Source organism: Polypterus senegalus, chromosome 6 (genome assembly GCF_016835505.1).
Source record: "Polypterus senegalus isolate Bchr_013 chromosome 6, ASM1683550v1, whole genome shotgun sequence".
NCBI lineage: Eukaryota > Metazoa > Chordata > Cladistia > Polypteriformes > Polypteridae > Polypterus > Polypterus senegalus.
The window spans coordinates 144,040,556-144,066,379 of record NC_053159.1 but is presented as its reverse complement, the minus strand read 5'-3'; the positions used below and the strand labels follow the sequence as shown (position 1 = coordinate 144,066,379).

At 37.6% G+C, this 25,824-nt stretch overlaps 1 long non-coding RNA gene across 1 annotated transcript; it reads left to right on the top strand.

The window, feature by feature from the left end:
• Window positions 1-3,712: 3,712 nt before the first annotated feature.
• LOC120531707 lies at window positions 3,713-20,220 on the top strand. The gene is made up of 2 exons (XR_005634141.1): window positions 3,713-3,979; window positions 19,930-20,220. It is a non-coding gene; the product is annotated as an uncharacterized LOC120531707 (long non-coding RNA).
• The last annotated feature ends 5,604 nt before the right edge of the window (window positions 20,221-25,824 follow it).

Genomic DNA, 25,824 nt, shown 5'->3' with positions numbered 1-25,824 from the left:
CCCTCCCTTTCCAACCCCTGCTTCCACAAACCATCACGACAAAGGGAATCTAACGGAAATTATATTGTAGCAGCAGTTATCTGACCCTCAGAAACCTTAGGATCAACAAACAGAAAGCTGAAATATCTTGTTACAGTGCCGCAGAAAAGTGAGCAGTATCTGAACTTCGGGCTTAGCATTTTGATATGACTGCAGCTCCGGTTTACAAACCAGCATTTACACGTTTCAAAGAAGGGGTCTTGCGTTCGTTAAAGAAGATAACTTTGAAAAGTTTAAATGACATTTATACGTCTTATTGATTTTCAGAAATAAAGTTATTTTGACTAGCTTATGCCTTTGTAAAATCTGAAACGAATCGGTAAAAAATGCACATGTCTTTAATACTGTGAACTTACGCAGGTAATTGACACCCTCCGAGCCCCGGATTGCTCCGAACCCCACGTTTATATTTGGATCAGAACTGGAGCTCAAAGAGTTAAACGTTTACTTAAATGGATCGGAGGAGCGCGCGCGCGAGAGAGAGAGATTAGTTACAGTTTTCAAATGGTATCGTTACTAAAAACAGAAACTGGCAAATATTTGTAGCCCATTACTTGAGCCAAGGATGCGGTTTATTGAGTTTGAGGGTGTGGTTGTTATGTTCATTGATTTTTTTTTTTTTATTTATTTATTCTGTGTTCAAAGTCATTTCCAGTTTCTGCAAAACCAAAGTGATAGAAGAAATAAAAAAGAAGGAAAGAGAGAAAGAAGCTCCACCTTTGGAACGAAGCGATTGGTCGTGTAAATAAAATAGTCCCCCCACTCCTATCTTTACGCAGCTATATACTGTATGGGTAATTAAATCATCAATCAGGGGGCTGGGCTATTTGATGCCTTTGTTCAAAGCCAATCCGGTTTGAGAAGCAAGCAAAGCAAAGATGTTCAACATCTGGAATTCAGCGATTTACTAAAGGCTGCAGATTATTAACCAATTCCGAGCCCGGGTCTCTGGGGAGATATTTAATGTCTAATATTTCTTAACCAATTCGCCGCCTAATTTAATTTACAAGTTTAAAACCTTGCGATTTTTGTGTGATTTTTGTATTTTCTCTTTTTATTGCATTTTATTTCCAGTGGAAACTAACTTAAATATTCGTGGAGCGCACGTGTTCTCGGTGCCCGAAAACTGTATTGCGCTAGTGTTGTCATCATCTTTTAGAAGTCCAGCTTTGCGTTTTATGTGCATTTCCAGAAAGGCATGAAAATGTAACCTTTCTGTATTGCCCTGTGAAATTTGGGACGAGTTGCGTTTTTCTTAATTGTGTGTTTGATGCTTTGTTTCCCACTACAGGTAATCCCGTCCAATTACTGTACTGGCATGCGAAGTCTTTGTAACTGGCATGATGTATTGGAAAAGAGAGAGCTGCTAGCAGATCGAGTCGAATCGCACTCTGTTTTCTCAATTCACTTTCTTTGACGGGTGTTTTAAAAAACTGGTGGGTGTCGCAATGGTTGCTTTCGTTTTGTTTCCCTTTTTTTGTTATCTTTCATTGAAGAACTTAAAATGCCTTTCAGTTTTATCAACCTAGTGACAACGGCGTAGCTGCAGACTTAAATGCACGAAGTCAGCATCTTTGGGTGTGGCTGCTGTCGTGTGTGAAGAAATGCTTACCTTTAAACGGAAGCCTGGAGAGACGTGACTGATAAGAGGTAGATCGTTACTGCTGTCATTTGAAGTTCGTGTTAGGCACCAAATGGTCGGCGGCAACGTTCTCGGAAAGGTCATGTAACGTTTTAACTGCGGAAAGTTACTTTTAGAAAATGCACTATAAACTTAAAACAAAACGTGTTTATTTTGTTATACAAAGTTTGACAGATCGGTGTACCTGTACACCAAAACATGCACTGTTAAGCGTGTTGTGTAAATGTATATATATATATATATATTTGAGGTGTAATTTTTATAATGATTACATATTGACTTACTTATCTATATTCATGCAATATTTAAAGGGTTAATTCGATTTACATGCAAATTGATGTGACATATTTTTGATTTGTAAATGCAAGCTGTAAGATAAATACAAGTTTGGGGGCTTATCTCTGTGTCTCTTTTCTAAGATATCAGCGTCCGTGTCGGTCTATCAGGTAGACAGATAATGTAATTGTCAGCAGGGCCCGTTACTTTTAAATCTACTAACACATCTCATTAGTCGGCAAGGCTGGGGAGGGGAGCGGGTTTTAAGAAAGTCATCTCCGAAAGTTGATCCGTCAGTGCGAAGAGAAAAATGGCGTGAATACCAAACTCTTGTTAAAAAAAAAAAACAAGAAAAAAAAAAAAGCTGTGAAAAAATCGTAGTATTATCTTTTGATATAGTTGGCTTTGCAACCGTTAATTCATTTTGGAATGGGTTAGAAAGTGAATTTATTATTATTATTATTATTACTATTATTATTATTAAATTGTTTTTGTTGTAATGTGTAACACCTATAAGTAAATTAATTAAAATCTGAGAGTGTGGGTGGGTGTATGAGCCTGATTCTTTAAACTGGAACTGAAATGCATTTTTTTTTACAGGAGCTTTACTTCCCCATTCCAACCTATAGGTGTAACAATATTTTTATTTGATCATATTTCCATATTCAGGGTTACTATATTTTTTCACACAGTCGAAATCTGAACTTTAGTGTTAGTCGCTTTCTATCTGCATTGCTTTAAAAAATGTATTGCATAGGAATTTGACCATTTCTACCAGACTTAAATGACAGACTCCGGCTTTGTTAGCTGTCATCCTTTCATCCATTTTTATACACCTGCTAAAACAAATATATTCTATTTGTATATGTTGTATCAAATAAAGCATGTTCTCTCATCCATTTTTATGCTGGATTACACTTTATTAATATGTGCATTGCTCGTCCCATTCTGAGTCATCATTATGAACTTTTCTTAGGTAATGTATAGACATGAGAATATGATACTTTTTTAGAAAACATAAAAGTTAATAGGGGAAAGAAATTTTTTAAAATAATTTTCCATAATACAAGTACTTAAAGAAAGTTTTAACAGTTTCAAGTAGCAGAATATCACACTGATACATTTAGTTCCCGGCGAATTCAAAGGTTTAAATAGTGTGTTTGAATTAATTTGCTTTACAATCTGTTACCTGACCTGTAGCACATGCAGTATAGCTTCTTAACTTTTTAAATTCATATGAATTAAAGCTCCACATTTCGCTACATTTCTGGAGAGTTCTGGGGATGCTGTGCTATGTTCAGCTAATATGCAATTTTATGAGCCCTTTTTATTCTGTATGTGTCATGTAGTCTTATTTGTTAGATTAGTTTGTGAAATACTATGTAGGATGTTTTAAAAATAGAAATAAAATAAGTAGAACATCATCTTGTGTATTATATGCTCATTGTATTTGTGCATCACTATACCTGTACAAAACCTAATCATTTTACATTGGTAATATCACAAAATACTTATGTGTAAAGTCTCAATCGATATATAATCTGCCAGAATGTAAGAGAAAGTATCACTATTGTACATGAATTTATCAGTATGTTACCTGGCAGAAAGGATCAAATTCTAGTAATATTCTGCTCATCTGTGTTTATTCTCTTTGAATTACTTAACAAGAAAAAAAAAAATACACATGGTTTTGAATTTAAGAAACCGGCTGCAGCTTCATAAAAATATAAAGCTCTGTTCAAGCTTAAAACAAAAACACACTCATTACCCCTGACTGCTGGAAAGGCTACATCAAGGATTTCGTATTCCGCCACGGATTCCTCCTTGTGCAAAGGGTTCAGATCTCGAGACGTTCAGAAAGTACCAGATTTGGAGGAGATGTTTGGGACTCTGAAAACGGGCATTTTTGTTTTTTGATGCTCTAGTTCTGTGAAGCATGCCCAGAAGGGAAGAAACATAACAGATCTTCAATTAAGGTTTGACAGTGACATAAGTTTTGTTTCCATCTGCAATAGCTACAAGGTAAGGTCTGGAAAAAAATATAGAAAACTTTCACTTAAGAAATACGACTCATTGCTCTACAGAATTAATAATTGACATATTCTATGATGAATTATTAATCAAACATTTGAATAATTGTTTTATCTCTAATCTCTACACACATTTGCATATCTGCCCTTTAATGTCTGCTGTTATATGTAAAGCTACATTCTAGGACAGAGCATCATGATTTAAATCAGTACGTTAACCCTTAGAAACTAGGCTTACAATTTTTGTATTGGGATTTTATTTTAAAACAAGAAACAATATAACCTTAAAAGTAACTAGTGTTATAACACATCTACTTACTATAAATATTTTTTTTTTTAAAGTCATTTAATATATGTATTTAGAAACAGTATTGTAAAAAGTCTTCAGTAGGGAAAGTTTTAAAGCATCAGAAAAGAATCTTCATGGGAGTGAGGCCATCGTGATCAATTGACTGTTCTTGTAATAGCAATCAACGCATTGGGGTAAATCAGATTAACTCACAAGCAAATAGGACCTTTCTAAATAAAATATTGGTTTAGTTCTGTGAAAAAAGGAATGTTTCTGAGATCCTGATTATCTATCTATCTATCTATCTATCTATCTATCTATCTATCTATCTATCTATCTATCTATCTATCTATCTATCTATCTATCTATCTATCTATATAGTGATATGTATTCAGAATATCCTAAATATTCAGACTCTGAACTTGTCTTTCTGATGGCAATTACTAGGAATTTATTAGTTATGAAAACAGAGGGAGACCCTTTAGCCACACTTTTTTATCCATGTAGTGTTTCAAGTCATTTTGTGTGTGTGACAAATACAAGAAGGGAAGGAAAGTATCTAGCAGTAGTAGAGAAACAGAACTAGCAGATCAGCACACCTCTGGTTGGAATAGGAGCCTTAAACCCAGTTGTGCATTACAATATAAATAGCTTTCCACTACTAAAGATAATATATGGAGAGGTACATTGTAACCTGGGCTTGGGTTAGACCCATTGATTTCTGGTTCGATGAGGTAATACGATCTAAGGAAAAGAAGGAAAAAGAATTGTATGTGCCATAGAAAAATACTGATTGAATATGAAAAGATTTCTCATGTGCATCATTTTAGAAATCAGCATTATACATCTGATACTTTTAGTGGAACAGAATTCCAATTTTTAAGACTAAAGTAAGAAAGTAATTTGAAGTTATTGACTCATTTTTGCACATAAACTATTTTTCTTAACAATTATATATTTAAGTAGAAATTTAAAAATTACTTTTCAAGTACTTCGTCAAATAATTCATCAAAACGAGTAAGGGTATTGTGTTGATCAAGCAATGCTTCTTGAAGTATCTGTTCTAAATTTAATGCAACCTAACATAGCACCATTAATGACAGCACTTGAGTCTTAGCATCATTCTGACAGTAAATCAAATTAGTTTGTGGAACATTTTAAAACTAAATCTGCACAAGAAAGTAATGGGCGCACATGCGAGAACTGCTTATAAACATTCTTCTAATATTGAATTCTTCTTGTAAAGCGGTACTTTAGAAAATAACCCATTTTGTCTATCTATCTATCTATCTATCTATCTATCTATCTATCTATCTATCTATCTATCTATCTATCTATCTATCTATCTATCTATTTTATATAGTGCCTTTCGCTTCTATCTATCTATTTTGTACAGTGCCTCTATCTATCCATCTATTTTATATAGTGCCTTTCACATCTGTCTATCTATTTTATACAGTGCCTCTATCTATCCATCTATTTTATATAGTGCCTTTCTTATCTATCTATCTATCTATTATATATAGTGCCTCTATCTGTCTATCTATCTATTCTATTAACATCTATCTATTTTATAGTACCTTTCTATCTATCTATCTATCTATCTATCTATTCCTGAATGAAACAATTTATTGAAAAATGATATTCTGCTCCTAACAGCACATAACATGAGATGCTCAGCCTCAGACCCACTTAATGCAGTTCAGGCTTGAGGTGGAGATTGGGAGTTTTTCATGTCCTTTATAAATGGATATGAATACAAATAATTTGTTTCTGTGTCAGTTTTAATCAAACCTTTTTTTTTTTTTGGATGTTTTATGAATAAATAAATCCTGTTTAACTCCATTGTTGTCTATGTAAAGTAAATTTTTAATTGATATTTTTTCATTTTTTTAACATAGCCCCATACAAATCTGATCTTAATCTGTTTGTCATTGACCTCTGATGATTTGAAGATGCAGCACAGATGTACTTGTTTTCGTTATTGAAGCAACAGCTGGGTGTCTAGGGAGTCCATATATTTTAAACGAAAAGTTACTTAGAGAGCTTTAAATGCATCTAAGCCAGCATGTACTTGTGTGAAACACGGAGATGAAAGTTATTTTTATCATGGAAAAAAAGAAGTTGTACTAATATTTTCATTACAGATTGCAATGTAATTTGAAATGAAATAATTCAGACATTCTTTACTAAAATGTAAAAAAAAAAGTGAATCTTTCATTTAAAAAAATATATTTACCTCCCTTTTAACCCAAATTAATAGAACAATTAGAATGCTAAGCAATTATAGAGAGCGGGCTTTGATTAACGCTCTGTGCTAACCAACAAGCTGATAATTAAATAATAATAGCTTTGACTGATTCCAAGGGCTTTATCTTCAATGTATATTTTTATAGTTAAAAGTTTGCATGCTGGGAATACCCAGTTGGACACCTACACAAATCATCCCATCTGAATCCAAAGAACCAAATTCGTTCAGTAAGAGTATTTTTCTGCCAGACCAGACGCTGAGGTCAGGGGAAGTAGCTTCCATAATAATAGTCGTTAAGTGTCTTATGTGTGATCTGGCAACAACAAGCACACTGACCATAAGTGATTCTAGATGTTTTCAATTTGGCTCTATGCAAACTAAGATCAACTGGTACGTTTGAACAAACTATTTGGGCTGTGAAAGAGCTTTTGCCTCATTCTGTTAATTGAAAGTTAAAATGCTTTCAGAACTATAATTAAAGACTTGTTATCTTCCTTCTGTAACCAAAATAAATGCAGATTTTTTGCTCTTGGTTAAAAGAGTAATTTGTTCTTTCTTATTGGCGCCTCAACAAAACAACTTGTTTTTTAGTTGCCACAATATTGACTTTATGAACGAGGTTTTAGAAGTCACAAGGAGTGACATGAGTGGCCGTTTACTATTTAGAGTGCGAAGTGTGAGGCTAATTTCTCATTCTCTCTTTTCCCCTTGCAGCGGCTAACATAAGCCATACACAGACATTTTATTTTTTTTATTTTTTCTTAATGCATAATACAAGAACTGAAATTGTGAAGAAGGGTGCATTGGCTATATTTAACTAAAACAATTTTTTAAAAGCTTCCATGGGTAGTGAATATTGGGTGGGGGGAATGATCTGAAAAAAGGAAGGTTCTTGTGAAAAGAAAAGAAATATCATAAAGCAATTTGAGGCTGAGAGAGACACAATCCAAATCATGATGCTCCCTGTCAAGAAGCAGAAAAGTGTGTCAACATGGCAACAAGCTTTTAAGTGCTTACGATCCCATTTAGCACTACAGCTGTTTGTGCTCTTTTCCTTATAATATGCAATAAAAGAGTTGAGATTAATATACACCATTAAAGATATGAAACAAATTACTATTGTAATAATTTTCCACACTCAATATTCCTCTACAGCAGTGCCCTTCCACCTCTTGCTTTCAGTCTTTTTTTGTAGTACCCTAAACAGAAAGAAATTGAAGGGAGCTGATTCTGCTTTGATCCCTACGCTTGTTGTCAAAGCGCTTCGGATTGAAGAGACTGTTGGCTACAATTGACTGCGACAATTAGGAGATGATCAGAGCCCTAGAGTGGAGCACTTAAAGGGTAATTTACATGTCAGTTTGTCGAATAAAAAAAAAAAAAAAATATTCAGCTCAGATTTTTTTTTTTTTTTTATTTCGCTGTGCCTTGTAAACTGTAATTTGTCCTCTGGTAAGAAAAAAACCTGGCAGAGGAGTTGGGATGCCCATTACCATTTGAAAAGAAGCAATCATGAGGCCACTGCTGAGCCTATTGTCCACTGAAAATGCTGATTTGAAGCCAGTTGAGTAAAATGAGACCTTGTGCAAAGGTAACTCCCCCTGCAGTGGTATTTTGGAGTTAGTGTTTTATTCTATGCCTTAAACCCTACATTTGCCATCATTATAACCTTGTTTTATTGCCACTGAAGGCCCCTTGCACAGGGCAACTTATCAAACATATGAAAGAGAGCAAGGAGGAGGTATATAAGCTAACAGCAGGTTGCTTGGATAATACTAGTCATCTGTTGCCCTGTATCATTCCCATTCAGCCTCCCATCCCCCTCCCTCCTTTTTCCTCCCATGTCACCTCTGCTATGTTTTGTCTGTTCAGATTCTTTGGTAGTTGTCGACTGTGCGGCACAATGCGCGTCACTAAAGCAGTCGGAGCAAAAGTTAGGTGGCTGAGCGGCCCGGCCTTTTGTCTCACAAGAATCCTCCACTCTCCATCTGACACAAATATTAGTCGCTGTCTCAATCAGCCAGTTTCCTACTGTAAATGAACTAATCCAGCTTTTGCTGTCAACATAAACATATCCCTAATCTAAATCTGTGTAATGCCCATGTAAGTGGAAAAGAGTGGATAGGCCAGTATTAACTAATCCAGGGAAATTAAGATTGATTAATTATATGCTCTTTCAGGAAACCCAGAGAGGCACAGACAGAGAGAGAGAGAGAGAGAGAGCAAGCGAGCGAATGAGTGAACGAGATGGCAAGAACTGCAAAACAGCAAGAAAGCAACTGTAGGGAGAAACACGGAGAGCCCAACAACATAAAGCTATGTCTTAATTATAACAGTCGATTCACAAAATCCTCACTCACGGACAAACAAGGAGGCATAGCTGAAAAATCAGAATCAAGCAGAATGCAGATGCCAGTGACAAGAATTCTTTCTGGGAACTCTGCAGCGCATGCTTCCTACATTATTTAGTAATTAAAAGATGTGGAACGCTACATAAGGGCTGCTGTGCGACTTTGTGTGAATACCATTTTAAGTCTCTGCTCCTTTCATCAGTTCACTTTAATTTCCAGGATATCCTGGGTTGGCCTTTTTACCCCAAATTCCTCATCTCCATCTACTTCTATCATGCATATCAGCATCTGTAAGCTGCATTTTCTTCATAGCTCTTCTCATCTTATCAATCCAATGTTTCTTCGGCCTACCTTTATGCTCCTCACCTACCCACTGATAGACTAAGACTTCACTTTACTCAGTCATCATTATCCTTTTGCATCACCTGCCCATACCATCTGAGGCTGTGCCTCAGCAAGACAACGCTCATAGGTTCAGCATTCACTCTGCTGTGTCAATATACATTTCTCAGTCTATCTTTCTGTGTCTCGTCGCACATCCATTTTATCATACTTATCTCGGTTCTCTCAACTTGCTCAGGTGTTCAGATTTCAATACCCAAGTCTCACTGACTCATCAGTGCTGATCACAAGCCTGGATAAGCTGAAGAGGGTTGACATCATGAAGAGTAAAATGTTCGCACCAATCCACCTCATATGGCTAGCAAAACAAAAATATTCAAACCATTCCTCTTTTCCGGTGTAAATTTTTCTCCCAGTACTTGGGTTGCGCCCCACATCCTATGCGTATGCTTTGGTGTGTATTGGAATTGCACTGTGCCTTACAGAAACCCCCCCCCCATCTTCCACCACCCTCATTGTTTTTTGGATAGGTTTCAGCATCATATAACCTTATAGACAGAATGTTAGAACATTAGACGTTTTTTGGCGAGAACAGGCTGCTCATCCCAACGAACTCAAAAATCCTTTCCAATTAATTTCTCCAAACATCAAGTCAAGTTTTGAAGGTCCCTAAAGTTCTACTCTCTACCACACAACTTGGCAATTTATTCCATGTTTTTATGTCTCTCTCTGCATGAAGAAAAACATGAGTTATGTTGGTTTTAAAATGCAAGATAACAGGATTGGCACAGCTCCTAAGGTCTTGGTTAGAATACTGACCAAGTCATACTTCCATCTTCTGATGCCACTTTATTACAGGATTGAAAATTGTTACAGTCTATCCCAACAGAAGAGAGTGGAAGCTCTCACAGAGCACACTCACATCAATCAATCATTCATGTCTGCAAATCAATCAGCCTATTATGTCTGCACATTTGGGACAAAACCAGATTTACCAGTCAGGCATGGAATGAATGTGCAAATTAAACACAGACAATCAATGACCATGTCTAGGAACCGGAGACACATTTGGGAAACTGTGAGGAGGTAGTAAACAATGTTGGGCCAAATCAAAACTGCAAAAACACAGAAAATCCCAAATCCCTACTGTGCTGACAACATTGACAATGAGAATTTGAAATACGGTAGCCCTAAACTATAGGAGTTCCTCCTCAAACTCTTCAATGGTGGCCAGTGCTCGGCATACTTTTCAGACTTTTGGAAGCACCCAGCCTGATTGAGCCCACATACTAATATGGCATCTATGTACAAAACGTCTTTGGTAGAGTGCTCAAAACTTTATATAGGTTTGTGCCCCACCTGCCAAGTTGTTTGCCTGCCTATGGTAAAGTCATCCCTGATGGAGGATCACAGGAATCATGGGAAAGAGGGGTCCTTTCATCGGAGCAACGTTTCAGCCGTGGCATGGCCAAATGGGGAGGCAGCTAGATGGATGAGGTCTCCAGGACTCTAAAAATATCCAAACCTAATTATGTCACATCGTCTACTGTTAAACCGTACTTCTAAAATTTTTATTATTATGCTGTATTAAGGAATTGTTCTGTTCTGTGTATTGTATTGTATTGACCCCCTACTTTTGACACCCACTGCACGCCCAACCTACCTGGAAAGGGGTCTCTCTTTGAACTGCCTTTCCCGAGGTTTCTTCCATTTTTCCCTACAAGGTTTTTATTGGGAGTTTTTCCTTGTTTTCTCAGAGAGTCAAGGCTGGGGGGCTGTCAAAAGGCAGCGCCTGTTAAAGCCCATTGCGGCACTTCCTGTGTGATTTTGGGCTATACAAAAATAAACTGTATTGTATTGTATTGTATTGTTTGTGCAGCACTCATCTTCCAGAGGAAAATGTCAGATAGGCTTTTGTCAAAATTCATGCTCATACAGTTATATGAAAAAAGTTTGGGAACCCCTCTCAGCCTGCATAATAATTTGCACAAGGATTTGATCAGATTTGGCATTTGGGATTCTCATTAACCTTCAAAAACATGGAGTCACTATCTACGCTATCATTAAAGCATCCATCTATCTGGCCTTCTGATTCAAATCCAGGGTTGTGGTGAACTTTACGTGGAAGGCAGAAGTAAAATATTGACAATGGGTGGCAGTTCAGTACTGAGCACAGTCACACAGAAACCAACATTCCCTCATATGGGGAGAATTTATTTAAAATGTGTGTATTTGTGTGTGTGTGGTAGGAAAACCCATGCATGCATGAAGAACATGCAAACTCAATCTTCTAGAGACTAGAGGCAGAAGCACTGATCACTGAGCTGCTGTGCCACCCTATGACCATCATACTACAGGATTGAGACAGCGGCCAAATATCTGCATGCTTAGCCAGAGGAAATTAATACAATGTAATTTAACCTTTCTATATCTACTTTGTCCGCTGCAGGGTTGATGGGGCACAAAGTCTTTCTTGGCAGTATCTGTGTCAAGGCAGGAACCAACCATGCCAGTCCATTACAGAGCCCAAACATACAGTAGAAGTTAGAATAACCAGGCAACCTAACCTGCATGTTTTGGAATGTGGGTGGAAAAACCAAGAAGAAAATCCATAAAATCAGGGTAAGAAAGTCTAAATGACCTGTGGTGGGAATATAATGTAGGGTGGTCGATCTGAGAGGCAGCAGCCGTAACCACTACATCACAGTACCACCTCTACACTTACATACCGTATATACTCACAGATAAGTTCTCCCACAGATAAGTTGGGACTTGAGTTTACCGTATAATTTCTGGTATTTTATAATGTTGGTCATATAAGGCGAATGCAGAACACTCACGCTATTGGTCCAAGAGATTATGATATGCTAACACCCTCCTGAGAGAGTAACCACGGAGCACACTGCCTTTTTTTTGTACAAAGTATGTATTGTGCCCACATGACCACACAGTAATACCGAAACTATTCCAAAGCAATGTTTGTGTTTTTTGTATTTCACACCCTTATACACCTTTATCGTAAGAGCATCCCTTATCTACAACAGAGCGTTCGAGCAGAAGAAAATATGAAGCTAGTTTTAAATTAAATGTCGTAGAAGTAGCGAAAGAAATTGGTAACTGTGCTGCTGCAACAAAATTTGTTGCATCTGAGAAAGTGGTGTGAGATTGGAGGAGGCAAGAAGGTGTAAAAACAAAAAATTAAGTGTTGCATTCTTGATCGGGGGTATAAGTTGCGGTCTGATTTTATGGTTAATTTTTCGGATTTCAAGACCTGACTTTTACGTGAGTATATATGGTATTTATTTTTTTCTTAGGCGGCACAGTGGTGCAGTGGTAGCGCTGCTGCCTCACAGTTAGGAGACCTGGGTTCGCTTCCCGCGTCCTCCCTGCGTGGAGTTTGCATGTTCTCCCCGTGTCTGCGTGGGTTTCCTCCAGGCGCTCCGGTTTCCTCCCACGATCCCAAAGACATGCAGGTTAGGTGGATTGGCGATTCTAAATTGGCCCTAGTTTGTGTGTGTCCTGCAGTGGGTTGGCATCCTGCCCAGGATTGGTTCCTGCCTTGTGCCCTGTGTTGGCTGGGATTGGCTCCAGCAGACCCCCGTGACCCTGTATTCGGATTCAGCAGGTTAGAAAATGGATGGATTTTTTTCTTATATACCCTGTATGATATTATTATCTAACTAGCTGTGTAAACCTGTGCCGTAAAAAGCCCAGGGTCCTAGAAACTATTGAAATTGTCAGAAAAAAAAAACTGAGATGTAGAGATGTCAGGTAATTGAAAGGAACTACTCTGGACATCTCTCTCTCTCCTAGGAGGTTTTGTGTTGCTGACGTGCTCGCATCGCTTGTGTATTAGCGGCTAAGTGACTTTGTCTTTTTTGGGATGTTTCGTTTTACCAACCTGCTCACTTCAGTTTTTTTATCCTCAGCCCTTACCCCGATTCCACCTCTCACTTTCGGGCCAGACAGATGCACACATTTCCATGCGTAAACGTTTATATATAAGATTCTTTGAAAAAACAAAAACCATTGTTATGCCTGTAAAGATATTTTAGATTCAAATTGGATTTGAATATGAATACTTCTGATTATATGGCATGGTTATCATCTTTTTTAAACTGGCTTGGTCGAAGTGATGGCTAATGTGTGTTTTTGTTGTCCACTGCAATGAGCCAGCACCCTATGCAGGTTTGGTTGCTATCTTTGAGCTTGATGCTTCTAAATAGGCTCCAAAGCCCTGCAACCCTAACATTCAAATAAGCAGGTTCACTAAATGGATGGTTAGATGGCCGAACTTCTAATTTTTGTCTAAATCTTTCAGTTAAAGGGGTGTGTGTTGGGGGCTCAGCACAAGATGACACAACAAGTTTATGTAAATGCACATATACTAACTGCTCTTCGTCCAGGTCGAAGGTGAAGGAGAATTCCTACAAAGACACATGATGTCACCTCTGGAGGTCCTACCTTTTCTGGTGTTGGGCTTATATAAACACAGTGACAGCCGGAAGTAAGTGTTCTTTTGGGGACCCAAAACTATTGGAACCAGGATAGCCCGCAGAAGTACTACCAATGGGACTGAACCACAGCCAGTGTTTTGATTAGTTTTGTTTCTTGTCTTGTTCATTTACTTTCATTATTAGTTTTCATTGTCCCTAATGAACAGTGATCTCGGGGAGACCCCATCACTTCAGAGGGTCTTGTCCCATTTCTCCTACACAGAGTAACAAGGAGAAGGCATCTACTTGGGCTACAGAAAGCAGCTTTGGAGGAGATAGCAGTCCTTCACAGTGCATACTCACTCTTAGCCAATTTGCATGTCTTTGGGTTGTTAGTAAAGAAACAGATTACTGGAGAAAGTTCAAGCAGCCACAAGGAGAAGGTGTAAACTACAAACAGTATAGGTGATGATTATAATCTCAAACTCTGCTGCCCTAAGACGTCAGTGCTAACCACAATGCTGATCTCTGCCTGCAGCCAGATAGATGGCAGAGATTATTTTCATTGTATATTTGTTTGACATCAGGGTTTTGTTTACAGGACAGCCTGAAGGACTTGCTTAGGGTCACCCAGTGAATGGGTAGAAAAAATGAATATTGCAACCTTCTGGTTTAAAGTTCAGTCCTACAGCCCATACATTGCACTGCCTGCACGACTCTGATCGAGAGCTGCTTTTATATCAGATATAAGCACTTTGAATGGGACTCCCAAGTAAATACAGTCATGGCAAGTTTAGTCAGAGTGGTTGTTATTTTTTTCTTATTTGGATGTTCAGTTTGGTGGTGGGCTGGTGGTAGCAAGTTAACTACTTATTTCACACCACCAAAGGTGAATAAATAAAGGGAAAAGCAACTTGACAGGGAGAAGTCAAAGCAGACACTGAGGGCAAATGGTATAATGAAAAAGAGATGCTCAGATGTCGCTAGCTTAACTTGTTTCTGCGGCAAAGACTGACTTGAAAATCTGGATGAAAAAATCAAGCTCAGCAGGAGAGGGTTCGTCTCCCAGGTAATGGTTGAATGACGAGCAGATGAGCCATCATGCTATCGATTTATGCGTTTTGTTCCAGCCAGTCACAATTAACTTTGATTTTTCTTCTGTTTGTTTGTTTGCCTTTTCTGTATGCCAGTTTGTGTCCAAAGCATTATTAAGTCTGTGGGTTTACAGATGAGTTAAAATACAGTAAAGTGTGCAGCTTTTTTTTCACAGAGTGTATTTCATGAAGATACAGTACCCAAAAAGTGCTTATTTACACTATTTAAAACTCAGTTATAAAGCTCCGTCATTAAGGTGGAACATCAGAAATGTATATTGTACATTTTTTTCATGCTTTTCGTTCCTTGCCACTTGGCAAATGACACTTGCAAACTGATAATGACACCCTACTGCAAAATCTATAATTGACGTATCCACATCTCTATTTTCATTCTAGAAAGTAAAAGCCACTTTGCTTTACTTAAAAATGTTCTACCGTTTAACAGGAGAAATCCGATTTTGGTTATTTGTGTCTTTTGTTTTTTTAGAGTAGATGTGTCAAAGAACTTGGGGGCTTCAGCCCAACAAAAAGGACCAATCACAAAACTCACTACTGCACGTGCACATGCGGCTGATTTAAAGTCATTGGTTAACCTGCCTTATTTCTGCAGGATGTGAGAGGAAAGCTGGACTACCTGGGGAATGACAGACAGGAGGAGAACATACAAATCCCACTGCTGATTCTGGGATCTGAATCCTAGGGCTGTGAGGCAGCCTGTGACTGAAGTCTTACAGCATAAAAAAGAATTGGAATTCGAGTCTGCCTTTCCAGTCGCTGTGCCTGGGTGTTTTTGCCAGTCGCTTATCTTAAAATTTCTTAAATGTTAAATACATGACTGCGAGTGTTTTAGAACACTTTAAAAATATACAAACCGTGCCAGTCTTGGGTTACAAAGAAACTCCGCTCCTGAGGACATTCCTAATCCGATATTGCATGCAGGTCAGAACTTTCACTGAAAAACATCTATTATTTGGAAATGGATGAAAAACGTATAATTTGACATACTTTAAAGAATAACATTTCAAACATATTAATAAAATGTCAGTGAAATAATATTACTTCTCGGAAGAATAGAATTAGCACTCAAGAAAAAACTAGTGGTAGCTGGCCATTCTAAATCATCATCTCCTTCATTGCCCAACACCACCACTACCTTTATTATTCTCGACTTCTTTCATGTGGCTCCATACAATCATAAGAAAAAGTTAATACTCTATAATAATTTACTCTACTTTCAACAAAAAAGATAACTAGTGGTATGTCTTTCATTTCCTAGGAACATCTGAGTACTGGGGTGTTTTCAGAACAAAGATTTTTAGTGAAGCAGTGTTTAGTTGTATGAAATTAAATCAAATGTGAAAAACTGGCTGTGCAAAAATTTTGGTCCCCCTTGTAATGTTGCTGCTCTGAATGCATGTAACTGCTCAATACTGATTACTTGCAACACCCAATTGATTGGATTAGCTTGTTAAGCTTTGAACTTCATAGACAGGTGTGTCCAGTCATGAGAAAAGGTATTTAAGATGGTCAAGTGCAAGTTGTGCTTCTCTTTGACTCTCCTCTGAAGAGTGACAGCATGGGATCCTCAAAACAACTCTCAAAAGATCTGAAAACAAAGATTGTTCAGTATCCTGGTTTAGGGGAAGGCTACAAAAAGCTATCTCAGAGGTTTAAACTGTCAGTTTCAACTGTAAGAATGGAATCAGGAAATGGAAGGCCACAGGCACAGTTGCTGTTAAACCCAGGTCTGGCAGGCCAAGAAAAATAAGGGAGAGGCATATGAGCAGGATTGTGAGAATGGTCACAAACAACCCACAGATCACCTCCAAAGACCTGCAAGAACATCTTGCTGCAGATGGTGTATCTGTACATCGTTGTACAATTAAGTGCAATTTGCACAAATAACATCTGTATGGCAGGGTGATGAGAAAGAAGCCCTTTCTGCACTCACGCCACAAACAGAGTCGCTTGTTGTATGCAAATGCTCATTTAGACAAGCCAGATTCATTTTGGAACAAAGTGCTTTGGACTGATGAGACAAAAATTGAGTTATTTGGTCATAACAAAAAGTGCTTTGCATGGCGGAAGAAGAACACCGCATTCCAAGAAAAACACCTGCTACCTACTGTCAAATTTGGTGGCGGTTCCATCATGCTGTGGGGCTGTGTGGCTAGTCCAGGTACTGGGGCCCTTGTTAAAGTCAAGGGTCAGATGAATTCAACCCAATATCAACAAATTCTTCAGGATAATGTTCAAGCATCAGTCACAAAGTTGAAGTTACACAGGGGTTGGATATTCCAACAAGACAATGACCCAAAACACAGTTAAATCTACAAAGGCATTCATGCAGAGGGAGAAGTACAATGTTCTGGAATGGCCATCACAGTCCCCTGATATCATCGAAAATCTATGGAATTATTTGAAGCAGACTGTCCATGCTCGACAGCCATCAAATTGAACTGAACTGGAGAGATTTTGTATGGAAGAATGGTCAAAAATATCTCCATCCAGAATCCAGACACTCATTAAAGGCTATAGGAGGTGTCTAGAGGCTGTTATATTTGGAAAAGGAGGCTCAACTAAGTATTGATGTAATATCTCTGTTGGGGTGCCCAAATTTATACACCTGTCTAATTTTGTTATGATGCATATTGCATATTTTCTGTTAATCCATTAAACTTAATGTCACTGCTGAAATACTACTGTTTCCAGAAGGCATGACATATATTAAAAGGAAGTTGCTACTTTGAAAGCTCAGCCAATGATAAACAAAAATTCAAAGAATTAAGAGGGGTTCCCAAACTTTTTCATATGACTATATACCCTTGACTTCCTATATGTTAATACCACTGTCTTTCTCACTCACCCTGCTTATCTGGGGTCAGTGCAGCCTCAGTTTCCCCAAATTTGTGACCCAGTCTAATGCCAGGAGTTTACCCGAGACTCACAAACCAAGGACTTTCGCAGTGGAGTAGCACCTCGGAAACACTCACAGATAAGTGGTCCACTGTGCCTGGCCCAGCTTTTGAAACTGAAGATGACTCTGGAGATGTGATGTAACAACACTAGTCACTGCTCCATCAAATCACTAGACCATTGCAGTTGTTTCATTTATTTATTTAGCAGAGACCTTTAGCAAAAAGAACTTAAAGAAATCAACATGCATACAACTACACATAACAATCATACACTTAATCCATTTCAGAGTCAATGGGGCTACCAGCTATCTTGGCAGGAGGACAGGAGCCAGCTCTAGGTGTCATGCAAGTTCTTTGTAGGGCCAAATCACACCCACGTAGGACAAGTTTAGAATCACCAATCGACATAACATGAACATCTTTGGGGATTTGGGTGGAAAATCAGAACACAGAGAAAAAAATATATGTGCAAGCTCCCCACATACAACAATTCAAAGCAAGAGTACAGGATCTATGAGGCAGCGGTACTTGTCCTACTCATACAAACCAATCATTAAACAGGTGAATGTGAGACATGAATCTTAGCCAATCACATTAAACTAGTATTATCTATTAAAAGGGGTGGTATGCCACATATTCATCCAACCACCCATTTTAGTGACATGTTTTTTTTACATACAGAGGATATTCTGGCAGCATCAGGCCCTGAACAGTAAGTCACACTAGATGGGACACAAGTTCAGCACAGGGGACATAATATTTTAATTGTGGCACAATTAGGCCTTCTGAACGATTAAAATGGCAACTGAAAACTTAAAAGACGCCATGGACCAGGGCCATTAAGGATATTTAATAAGAAATAAAGCTGACATGTTTATATTGAACACGTGCCTCCTTTGGCCTCATTCATTGGTCAAGAGTCCAGCCCTCTAACAGCTTATTTGTTGGAAAGCATTGCTCTTCATGAGATATTAATAAAAAGTGTGCACTAAGAGATGAGTAAACCAAAAGGTAAAACATTAAAGAAAAGCGAGAATATTCCTCCCATGGTCAATTCACTTATTCAGTTTCTCAGACTGCCATATTACTCCAATGGATATAAATGTAAACGTAATGATGGGAGGTGAGTCTACAATTTAAATGTCCTTTCACTTCTGGGGGAGTTCTATTTTCATTCACAAGAGTTTTCCAGAGGTGGTATATTAGTGATGTTTTATTACTTACACATGTGTTTGGGACATTATGAATATTCGGCTGGATGACTTCAAATTGGGATTATGCAACACAGGCAATGTGACATTTTTTTGGCATTGACCAGCAACAGTCAGCATAGTCGCCTGTTCTATCAGAAACTTTACTATCTCCATTCTGTTAGAAAAATATTAGTACAAATTACATGGGTAAGCACCATTTAAGAAAAAATCATTTTTGGGTGAAGAATTAATTTAATTAAGCTTGCTGTTATCTTCGGGCTTCTACCTTTTTCGTGCTGATGCTGGCAGAGCAAACTGGGTTTGTTTCATTTCCATAGGAATGTAGCCAGCAGTTATGTGTTACTTAGAAATAAATCAGTTTACCTTATCTTGCTTTTTAAGATTTTGCTCTTTTTATGTTCTGTCTTTTTAAGTGATGCTTACTGACGGGCACACAGCAGATTTTGGGCTCCTCCTTTTTATAAGTCACAGTCATTAGGAGAAAACCCCACCAAAAGTTGAAATTAAAAAGAAGGGAATAGTAAGCCTTTAGAGCTTTTAAAGCCATCACTGAAAAAGTGTATCTTTCTAAATTTCTTATCAATGTAAATCTAAAGTCAGAAAAAATTAAACACTAATATAACTTTAGAGTAAAAATGACTCACTGATTATGAAACTTCTTGAAATGAAAACCAGCAACCTAGGGGGATTCCCCAAAATAATATAAAAGAAGAGATAGGGAATTCTAGAGTGACTAGTTCAAGGCTTAGCATCAGATGGGTGGATGAATTTCAAAGACTAAATTGAACTCCCAGAAGCTGATGGTGTTTAGGAGCTACCAAGAAATGATGATGAAGAAAAATGAAAAGCTTGAGCTAGACATTTTTGTTGTATTGCTTGTTTAACTTGGCTTGTGTGTTTATGTGTGTAAATATTTATTGTTTAGCACTTCATCTATATATATATATAGATATTGTCACACACGAGCGATTAGAGGGCAGCCAAAGGACCCACAAGACAGGGGAATGGAACAGTGTACTAAGAACTCTCTCTTTTTTCTCACAGGAAAGATGAACCGCAAAAGAGCCCGGTGGCATGAATTTACCTCCACCTTTCCATCCAGACGGCCGGGCTACTTCCATGTTCCTCAGTCGCGTACCATCCCTTCCTGATGACGACACCATCACCCCAGGATTCCCCGTTCCTCCCGACATCCTTTCTGCCATCCCTTCCTCCATAAATATGCCCATCCATCTACCAGAAGGTGGCTTCTAAATGTCTGCAGTTAAAATATCACTGTACAGTGTATAACCTTGACCAAGCTACACTATACGGGGACAGATTCCCAACCCTTAACGCAGTGTCTGTGTGCTTTCTTTACAATATATATATAAAAATCCAGCGTTTGTCTATCTGTCTGTCTGTCTGTCCACTTTTCATGAGAGAACTACTTAATGGATTTAGATTGGGTTTTTTTCTATAATTTGCTTGAACATTCTGGTTGATTTTGAGACTTCTCTCATCACGCTAAGAAATATAATTCGCTTGTGATACCGATTTATTCCGAGAATAAATCTAAGAAATAAAACTCAAATCTGAGAGAGGCTACAGACCGAGGGAAGGGGGTCACTCCTCACTCACGTGCCTGCCTCAATTTGAGTTGGTCTACCTCTGGCCATGTACCTTGCCTCCCCTTAGCTAGCGATACCTGTTTGTTTAACAGACATTATCATCCACAGACTGTTAAGGAGTAACGTTTGGTGTTTTTGAGAGAAAGATCACAGCTACGTGTGTTTTAGAGGGTAGCTGCTGATTGGGATCACAGGGATATCACAGCCAGGTGGTCTTCTCCCCACGTGTGGGATGCTCTCCCGTCTGAGATGAACATGATCTGATACAGTGCCAGTGTTTCACGTTGGAGCGTACCTACCTTCTGCTTGGCCAGAATTACATTTTTTAAATTTTTTTTATTGATTTTTAAAGTTTGTCCTGTTTCACTAATATGCGGGTGGAGCCACAGGGGTCAGCTAGTTTTTATTATATTATAGCTGTATATATTTTATATGTGTATATGGTCAAAAACACTATGCAAGGATAAATTGAATTCTGCCAATTATTTCTAAACTCTTCCTAATTCAAGAGAACAGGGAAGGTTCAGGGGCTTTATGCACATTTCGGAAAACTGTGACTGGGAACACATATAGCATGAGAACATACAGATAGCTTGTTACTGAAGTGAATGTTATTTGGCAGAGTGACAGACTCCCATTTGCCCATGTTCCTTACTTCTCAAGTCTTGACATTTCCAGGTTTTCTTTTAGTGCTGGTAAAGTTGACCAATAACCTCTAAATGAAGGAACGTATTTAGGATGCAGCCTTCTTCCCACATCTTAAGGGTGCGTGAGTTAGGTTAATTGGTGACTCTACGGTATGGCTCGTTCCTGCCATTCGCTACATGCTGCCAGGTTACACAACCCTAAAGTGGATTAATCAGATTCTCTGGATGGATGGGTGGATGGATGAATTAATGTTTTGGATTTCTGAATCCCACCTTGTGTATATTGCTCACTTTGTTAGTACATTCCATATAACCCGCTAAGCAACAACAAATGATTTCATACTGATAAGTCTTTAATTCAAATAATAATTCAAGTCTCCCTCTTAATGAAAAACATAATGACCTCAGACTTAATGAAGAGTGTCTTCATGGAAATAAATATGAGTTCACTACCCAAATAGAAATGAAGTAGCAATCTGAATAGCCCTCACTCATTTGTGACTTTGACAGCTTTGTGTTTTTCGTACATTAGTCCCATTAAAGTACCCCTTATCTTTGACAATCAGAGTTTTCCATAGACCAATTCCACATGTTTCTGGGCTGCTGTGAATGACACTGTTGATTGTTGATTGATGTTCATTCTTATGTATGGATGTTATGTGTTTTTTGATTATGCAGGCACCATGTTTTCTAGGAGAGCTCTTGAGAAAGCTGAAATTTTCCGTATAACATTTGATTTTGACATAGGGTGGTAAATCTTGCATGTTCACTTCAGGATAAATCCCCCATCTTTCTGGTTTGTCGAAATGAGAAGCATAAGTGACTGATGGCAGACTGGTAGACATTTAGGAGTGCAGCTGTATACCCTTGAGTCCTTCCACTTGGGTGAATTTCAATGGTGGTGCACCTTTTGTTTTTGCTTACACGTTACATGGTCACCACAGCAAAAGTAGCTGAATGCATGTCCTGTACACATTCTTTTAGAGCCATTCATGCACTTTTGACATATGCAGCCCCTCATCCCCATGAAAATCCCAGCATTGACCTGGTTTTGCCCAAGACCCCCACAACACTTAATATATACAGCAAATACGAGAAGAACCTCTAGCCTCAGGTATGTCATTCAGGTAAAAAAAAAAAAAACATTTTTAAGGAAATGCATCTGCAGCATTTCTTGTTTCTTTTGAATTGTTCGTGTGTTTGCTTTTAAGGAAATGTAATTGAAAAACATTAGAAATAAAAATAAAAAGACACAATCAGTGAAGAGCTAAAGCACAAATACAAGGAAGGCTGAATCTAACATGACAAGGAAAAAGAGCAAATGAAAATTCATGATAAGCAGAATCCAGTAAGAAAATACCCATAAAAACAAGAAGAGGAGGTTCACCAAGTAAAACTGCAAAGTAAAAAATGAGAAAAATGACAATAAGTTAAAAACAAAAACGGGCAACTGCAAAGTAGTAACAAATTCAAGCACAACCAATAAAAAAAGAGAAATCAGAAAAAAAACCAAAAACTCAATTGAAAGTGCTGATGGGAAAAATTCAAGGCCAATAAACACAAGAGCAAATATCAGAAAAAACTGTGGCCCATGATAAAAGGTAAGAGCTTATAAAAGAAAAATGAGAGCAGGTATGAGAAATAAAGTAACCAGTTTCTAAATGGAAATGATGATGAACAAAAAATTAAGAGTTACAAGAGAAAAAAAGACAAATCACAATGAGTAATATAATGTCAGTGAAGAAGAAAGAAAACCAAGATTAGTAAAACCAGAGCAAAAATAATAAAAACTGTGACCAGCTTAATATGTAAGTGCCAATGAAAGAAATCTACAAATAGCAAAAATCAGACTGAATACATGAAAAACTGCAGCTACATCGAACATTTACCGTGAGGGACGGACAAAAACTGAAACTAATAAAAGACAAGACAACCTAAGAAACATTAGATGCAGTAACAAAATGAAAGGGCAGATGAAAGAAAAGTGCAACCAACAGAAAGAATCAAAACTGAAGAAAGAGGACAACCAGCAACAAAATGTAACCATTGATGGAAGAAACCCAAGACCAATAAAAACAGGAGCTACTATAAGATACAATGTGACTAATAACAAAATGTAATAAATTAAATAAAAATGTAACCAACAAAAAAGAGAGAAAGCATACAAAAATCACAACTCGTAACAGATCTAAATGCTGATGTGAAACGGTAACGGGTAAAATAATATAAAAATATAAGAAAAGAGGAAGTTGTGAGAAAGTATAAGTTCTGATGTATGAAGAACACGAAACAATAAAATTAAAACAAAAGTATAGGTTGGAAAAAAGTACAAAAAGCCATTCCAAAAAGTGTAGATTCACAAAATGAAATGTAATTTGAAGATAAAAGAAACCCAAAACAAGAGCCAAAATACAATCAGAAAAACTGCAACCAGTGACAGATCAGAGAACAAATACACAAAATAAATCTGACTGACAATAAAATGTAAATGGCATTGAAAGAAAACTGCAAAGAACAAAAATGAGAGCTAATATGCAGCCATCTACAAAAAGTGTAAGAAAACTGCAACCAGTTAAAACGAAAGCAAATCTAATAAAAATAAAAAAGCAGCAACAAATCACAAAACACAGGTGCTGGTGCTGAGATTGAATAAAAATGAGAGAAAACATGAGAAAAAGTGCACCAAAATGTGACTAGCAATCCAAAAAATCAGCAACAAGTTAAAAGATATACAGAAATACCAGAAAACCAGAAAAAAAACAACGCAAATGTGAGAAAATGCAAGAAAAACGGCAACCAGTGACAAATGAAATTGTGGATGACAGGAAACTAAAACCACGTAAAACAAGAACAAATGCAGAAAAATCAGTGCTGATGTATAAAAATGGCAACCAGTGGCATCCAGTCATTCCCAAACTCGTTCCATTCAATTCAGGTTCTCAAAGACTGTAATCAGCGTCAAATATAAGAAGTAGAAGTACATTTATATTACATTTACTTATTTGGCTGATGTCTTTATCCAAGGCGACAGTTATGATACAATTAGTGACATTTCTTTTAGTTTTCCTATTGGAGCACAGGCAGCTCAAGTGACTTGTTGAGGTCACACAACGTCACTAGCGGGATTTGAATACCCAAAACCTCAGGATTTGAAGTCCAAAGCCTTAATCACTAGAATGAAACAAAAGAAAAACTGCTAGTACTGCAACAAGTGAACACCACACTCATACAGTAAATGAAAAAGCGAGAAAAACAAAAAAAGTGATGTGCCATTAAGAACATCTGAATAACAAATAAAACAGCAGGAAGGAATGAACGAATGAGAAGGTGCAACCAGTAAAGAGAGTTTAAACAGCAATAAAAACGTGTCAATGAGTAAAAGTGCAGACAACGGTGACAAAGCTACAACTAATCAAGAAAGAGAGAGCAAATTTGAAAAAAGCAGCAACCAGCGGAAATAAAGAGAGAGCAAATACATGACATATGCAACCAGAAATGAAAGGTACCTGCTAATGTATGAACCTATAGCCAGTGAAAAGAAACGCAGGACAAGATAAACACAAACCCCAAGAAAAGTGCCGTCCTGCCAGTTTGTGATCTGGGTTACGTAGAAGCCGTGGCAGCCATGTGTAAATCTTACTTTTGAAGAACTGGCTCACTGCCATTATTGATACTTCACTTATTCACTTATAGTAAACTGTGCAAATTGCAGCCTTTCTATAATTAAAAGCTTTTCTCGGCAAAAGGTAAGAAATAACAAAGGAATAGCTGTCAAAAAATAATGGTATTAATTTCTTTGGAGCTGCCACCAAGAGCTCGAGCACACATGCAATGAGTGTCTTGCTAAATGCGTTCAGCACTTCTGAAGAGTGCTTTGTAGTAGGAGTCTTGCTTTTCAGACGTATTTAATAGTGCTTTACCAGTTTTATTTGAGGAGATCAGGTTATCGTAATGTAGAGAAACAAAATAAGAGCTGTGTGAATAAAATCACATCATCTCGACCGGGTTACTGTTGCTTGCCAACATTGTTAAGTTAAAGGCTATTTTGTTTTAAGAGCAAATTTTCCCCCACTGTGTTTTTCACAAGGTCACCATTAGATGATAGTCATTCTAGTTCTTTCTTTTTTAATCATTTACCCCTCCTGTGCATTCCTCTGACTTTGCTAATAATTTTTCTGATTAACAATATGCATTTAATCTTTTTTGGAAATGACTTCTCTTTACACATTAGTATGTTCCTTTAGTTATTCTCACAATGACTACAGCACATTAGGCATTTTTTTTTATTCTTGGCTTGCTTTCCCTTGCAAGAATTTGGCCTCATAGTCTGCAAGGCAGTAATCTTGAGAAAGTTAATGCAAAAGATGGCACAGGAACAAGAGCAACACCTTAATAAATTTTAAAGCATATTTCCTGATTTTTTTTTTAAAGTAATTCATTGCAAAATCCCAGAGCAGAGAAGAGAGTCTGATATGACGTACACCACACTGTAATGATTCAAATACAGTAAGAAAGCAGGCATTCGAAATTTAAGAATAGTTATGATGTCTGCTAAATTCTAAATTATGACCAACATCCTGTGGCTGAAATGGGCTAAATAAATTATTCTTTATCTGCACAAATGTATCAGATAAAAATAATAAATGTGACAAAGAACATTCTGTGACAGCCTAACACATCAG